We start from the raw sequence: 6,637 nt of genomic DNA, 5'->3' as shown, positions 1-6,637 counted from the left end.
CCAGTTGTTTCTGATCTTATTATCCTACGACAGCAATGAAGATATCTTTTTCTTACCATCTTGGCTCATTCATTAGATTGTGAGGGGAATGCCTGAATATATGTGCTACAAAGATTCTCCTCAGAGGATAATTTTAGTTAAAGGATCTTATAGAAAACCTTTACCTGGACCTTGAAGGCAAAAAGAAGGTATCTTGGATTGAGTCAGCGCTAGTCTGCAATGTAAGAAAGGGGGAAGTTGGGGATGGATCTATGTCTTTTTTTAAAATACCACATTCCAATCCCTGCTGGGGGGGTGGGGAGGCTGAGGCTGGCGGATCACCTGAGCTTGGAAGTTTTGGACTGCAGCAAGGCTAAAGTTGATTGGATGTCCAAATTAATTTTGGCACCAATATGATCAGGCCACAGGAGGTGGGACCACCAGCTTGCCTCAAGTGGGGTGAATCAGTCCAGCTCAAGTCAAAACTTCTGTGACAATCAGGAGTGGGATCAGGTCCATGAGTGGCTAGTGCACTTCCAACTGCAGTGACATAGGGAGACCCAGTCTCAAATGAGTAGATAGATAGATACATACATACATACATAGATATATAGATGCTAGACAGATAAATTAATTAATTAATTTAAATGAATGAAATAATAAAATGCCACGTTTCAAGGTCTAAAATTAATTCATAGCTCAACTGTGGTGTAATGCTTTTGTTGCAGAAAAGGAATCTTTGCTTTACAAAATGATTCACAAAATCACAGAATCTCAAAGTTTGAAGAGGCATAAAAGATGACTTAGGCCAACATATAACTGTACAGAAATCCTTTATGCAACATGTATACATTTCCTGTTTTTTCTGGAAGACATCAAGTAAAGGGAACCCACTACCTCTCGAAGCAGCCCCCACTTTTGGACAGCTCTAATTATTAGAAAGTTTTTCTTATGTCAAATCTAAAACTACATCTCTACAAATTCCACCCATCACTCCTAATTCTGTCCTATGGGAGCCAAGCTGAGCAAGTCCTTTCCAGCCCTAGGATTGTGTGATTGTGTGATTCCTCCAGTAAAACAAAAATTCTTTTTATGATACAAAAGCATCATACTATATCTCTTCGGTAAGTTTGGATTTGAACATGACTTCTATATAATTATTCTTCAAATACTTGAGTACAGCTAGCATGTCCCTGCTCCCCACCTTCCTCCCATAAGTCTCTTCTTCTACAAGCCAGATGTTCCCAATTTCTATAACCAATTCCTGTAAAATACCTGGCCATCCTCTCAGAGCTCTTCTGAATGTTCCCCCACTTGTCAACGTCTCTCTTAAAAGGTGGTGCTCAGATCTGAAAACAGTACCCTATATGAGGTCTGATGAAGGAGAATGGTGCTATCATCTCCCTCTATCTGGACGCTATGACTTTTCTTAATGCAACCTAAAATCACATTAGCTCTTTGGACTGCCATGTCACATTTTTCACTCGTACTGATGATTCAATCCACTAACATCCATCCCCCTAATCTTTTTCTCATGAACCATTGTCTAGCTATGTTTCCCCATCTTATATTTGTGAAGTTGCTTTTTTTCAACCCAAGCATTGGACTTTATTTTATCCTCTATCAAACTTTGCCTCATTAGATTTAGCTCATAGTTTTAGCTCTGCCCAGGTCTATGCCTTCATCTAAGCCATTGACAACAATGTTTAACCATTCAGGACCAAGGATAGATTCCTAGAGCACTCCACTAGAGACTCCTGTCCAGATGGACATCAACACAAGACAGCATTCCTTTTAATATTGAATTACTTTTATATTGATTTGATTTTCAAAATTTTTATTTAAATACTGCTTTTCTGGAATACATTTAGGAGGTTTGAGTTTAATGTAATGAGATATTTTTAAACATATGTACCATTGTTTATATATCCAAATAAATGACCTCCTTCAAAGCACTCACTTTGGGAGGCTGTATGCTTATTTCAACAATGGTATCATTGCCTAAAACATCTTTGGGGATTGTCTTAAAAGCATGTTTACAAATACAATTGAAGTATTCTCTTATGCCCTATTCAGGACAGGACTATATAGTCTCTGAGGTCCCCATGAATCCCTTTGCCAAACAGAGAATCCTTAATGATATAAAAAGCATAATAAATTTTTTTTACCAAAATCCCACTTAATCATCTGCTTTATTAAACAGATTTGTCTCCCAATTACTTATTTCCAAAATACAGATGCATTCTCAAAAAAGGTGAACATTTGCTCTCACTGAGGTGATTCCAAGGAATATCACATCCTTCTCACACCTATCAAATTAGCAAAGAGGACAAAAGAGGAAAAAAGGAGCATTTGTTGGAGGGGTTACAGGAAGACAGGCACTGTCAGTGGGGCTGTGAATTTGGTTCAGCCCTTCTAGAAAGCAATTTAAAATTGCATCCCAAAAGTAACTAAACTGTTCCTACCCTCTGACTCAACAATACTACTATTAGACATGTACCCAAGAAGGTCAAGGACAGTGGGAAAAGACTTTATGAACAAAAATAATTATAGTAGCAATTTTTGTTGTAGCGAAGAACTAGAAACAAAACAGATGGGGTAGAGCCAAAATGGCAGAGTAAAGGCAGGGACTTGCCTGACCTCTTCCAAATTTCCCTCCAAACAACTTTAAGAGAACACTTCAAAATGAATTTTCACACAGCAGAACAAAAGTAAAGGGTGAAACAATTTTCCAGCCCAAGATAACTTAGAAGGTTGACAGGAAAGGTCTATCTCCCTGGGGTGAGAGTGGAACACAATCTAGCACAAGCAGCACCCCAGCAAGCCAGCACTCTGAATTGGTGGTATTGACTTCAGTAACTCTCAGCCCAAAGATGGCAAGGGGGCCAGACAATGGATCGGAAGGAGATTATTAGGGACAATATGCTGGCACTGGGTGCAGGACTCTGTTGCATTGCCCATATAAGGATGTGGATCTCAGGTCTAGGTCTCAGTCCCAGGATGAGCAGGGGTACTAGCACACTATATCTCAAAGCCAAGGGGAACAGTTATAAGGCAGAAAAGAGTGCTTATGGTTGCAAAAGAGCAGTGACCACACCTTTCCTTAGATCATACCAACTTAGAAGAACTGAAAACTTATAGGTCTCCAGAATTAGCTCTGAAAACAGCAGCACAAAAAAAACCTGAAGCTTGGGACAGCACCCACTCCAACCCAGGAGCAGAGGCCAACTTTAACATAAAATTAAAAGTCAAGAAATAGGCTGGAAAAAATGAGCAAACAACAACAATTGATCATATAAAGTTACTATGATGACAGGAAAGATCAAAATACAACCTCAGAGGAAGACAATGATGTCAAAATGACTACAAGCAAAGGCTAAAAAATGTAAATTGGTTTCAGGCCCCAAAAGAATTCCTGTAAGAGCTCAAAAAAATTTTTTAAGTCAAATAAGAGAGGCAGAAGAAAAATTGGGAAAAGAAGTGAGAATGATGCAAGAGAATCATGAAAAAAAGTCAATAGCTTGGTAAAGGATGTACAAAAAATGGAAAAATATATACAAAAATTCACTGAAGAAAACAACTTCTTAAGAAGTAGAATTGGCCGAATGGAAAAGGAAGTACAAAATGTCACCAAAGAAAATAATTCCTCAAAAATTAGAATTGGGCAAGTGGAAGCTAATGATAGACATCAAGAAACAACAAAACAAAATAAAAAGAATGAAAAAATAGAAGAAAATGTGAAATATCTCATTGGAAAAACAACTGACTTGGAAAATAGATCAAGGAAAGATAGTTTGAGAATTATTGGACTCCCTGAAAGCCATGATCAGAAAAAGAGTCAAGGTATCATCTTTCAAGAAATTATTAAGTAAAACTGCCCTGATATTCTAGAATCAGAGGGAAAAACAGAAATTGAAAGAACCCACCAATTATCTCCTGAAAGAGATCTCAAAATGAAAACTACCAGCAATACTATAGCCAAATTCCAGAGCTCCCAGGTCAAAGAAAAAAAATTTGAGCAGCCAAAAAGAAATAAGTCAAATATCATGAAGCCTCAGTCAGAATAAAACAGGATTTAGCAGCTTCTACATTGAAGATCAAAGGGCTTGGCATATGCTATTCTATAAGGCAAAGGATCTAGAATTACAACCAAGAATCACCTACCTAAGCAAAATTGAGTATAATCCTTCAAGGGGAAAAAGTGGATATTTAATGAAATAGGCATCTTTCAAGCATTCCTGAGGAAAAGACGAAACACAAGCAGAAAATTTGATTTTCAAATACATAACTCAAGAGAAACTTGTGAAGGTAAACAGGAAAGAGAAATCATAAGGTTAAACTATTTACATTCCTACATAGGAAGATGATACTTGTAATTCCTGATAACTTTGTCATTATTAGGGCAGTTAGGAGTATACAAAGACTGATGCATGAGTGATATAAAAAATTAAAGAGTAGAAAAGAGGGATACACTGGGAGAAAGAGGAAGGGAGAGGTAGAATGGGATAAATTATCTTATATAAAAGATTTTACAGTGGAGGGGAAGATTGGGGAGGGGTGTAGCATACAATTTTTCAACCCTAAGCTTATCAAGTTGACTCAAAGAGGGAATAACATACACACACAGTTGGGTATAGAAATCTATCTTATCCTACAAGGAAGTAGGAGTGGAGGGAGATAAGAGAAGAGGGAAGCCTAATAGAAAGGAAGACAGATTGGGTGAGGTGGTAGTTAGAAGCAAAACACTTTTGAGGAGGGACAGGAAAAGAGAGAGAGAGAAAGAAAGATAAACAGGGGGAAAGAGAATGGAGGAAAATACGTAGTTAGTAATCAGAATGTGAACAGGATGAACTCACCCATAAAACAGAAGTGGATAGCAAAGTGGATTAAAAACCAGAATTCTACAATATGTTGTTGTTTTGTTTTGTTTTGTTTTGTTTTTTAACAAGAAACATACTTGTGCCAAAAAGACACACACAGAGTAAAGGTAAGGGGCTGGAATAGAATCTATTATGTTTAGCCAAAAAAAAATTTTTTAAAGGCAATCATGATCTCAGACAAAGCAAAAGCAGAAATAGATCTAATTAGAAAGATAAGCAAGGAAACTACATATTGCTAAAAAGTAACAAAAACTAATATCAATACTGAACATATATGCACAAATGGTATAGCATCCAAATTCTTAAAAGAAAAGTTAAAATGAATTACAGGAGGAAATAGACAGCAAAACTATGATAGTAGGGGACCTCAACTTTAACCTGTCAGAACTAGATAAATCTAATAAAAATAAATAAGCAAGTAGGAAGTTAAGGAGATGAACAGAATTTTAGAAAAGTTAGATATGCTAGACCTCTGGAAAAAATAAATGGGAATAGAAAGATATATGCCTTTTACTCAATGGTGCATGGCACCTATACAAAAATTGACTATGTATTAGGGCATAAAATCCTCACAGCCAAATGAAGAAAAGCAGAAATATTAAATGGATCCTTTTCAGATCATAATGCAATAAAAAAGATAGATTAAAAATTATTTTAAAACTAAATAATCTAATCCTGAAGAATAAGTGGGTTAAAGAACAAATCATAGAAGCAGTCAATAATTTCATTAAAGAGAAAGAAAACAATGGGACAACATACAAAATTTATGTGATGCAGCCAAACCAGTACTTAAAAGAAAATTTATATCTCTAAATGTATACATCAAAAAAGCAGATAAAGAGCAAATCAATGAATTGGCCATGCAACTGAAAACACTAGAAAAAGAACAAATTTTAAATCCCCAATGAAATACCAAATAGGAAATACTGAAAATCAAAGGAGAGATTAATATATTGAAAGGAGAGATGAAATAAAATTTAAAGTAAAAAGATCATAGAACAAATAAATAAAACCAGGAGATGGGTTTGTGGGGGAAAAAATAACAAAAATAGATAAAGCATTAGTTAATTTGATTTTAAAAAAGAAAGAGGAAAAAAACTACCAGTATAAAAAATGAAAAGATTGAATTCACCACCAATGAAGAGAAAATTAAAGCAATTATTAGGAGCTAGTTTGCCCAATTATGTGTCAATAAATCTGATGATCTAAGTGAAAGAGATGAATATTTACAAAATATAAATTAGCCAGATTAACAGAAGAGGAAATAGAATACTTAAATAACCCCATCTTAGAAAAAAAAAATTGAACAAGTCATTAGTGAGCTCCCTAGGAAAAAATTACCAGGACCAGATGGTTTCACAAGTTAATTCTACCAAACTTTTAAAGAAAAATTAATTCCAATACTATGTAAACTATTTGGAAAAACAGACAAGAAGAAGTGCTATGAAATTCCTTTTACAACACAGATATGGTGCTGAAACCTAAAGCATGAAAACAGAGAAACAGAGAAAGAAAACCATAGATCAATTTCTCTAATGAATATTGATATAAAAATTTTAAATAAAATACTAGCAGGGAGATTACAGCAATATGTCACAAAGATCATACTCTATGACCAGGTGGGATTTATACTAGGAATGCAAGGCTGGCTCAATATTAGTAAAACGATCATCATAATTGACGATATCAATAACAAAACCAACAAAAATCATGATTATCTCAATAGATGCAAAAAAAACCCTTTTGACAAAATATAACACTCATTCCTATTAAAAACA

This window comes from Trichosurus vulpecula, chromosome 1, assembly GCF_011100635.1.
Source record: "Trichosurus vulpecula isolate mTriVul1 chromosome 1, mTriVul1.pri, whole genome shotgun sequence".
Taxonomy (NCBI): Eukaryota; Metazoa; Chordata; class Mammalia; order Diprotodontia; family Phalangeridae; genus Trichosurus; species Trichosurus vulpecula.
Note: the sequence above shows the minus strand (reverse complement) of the source record.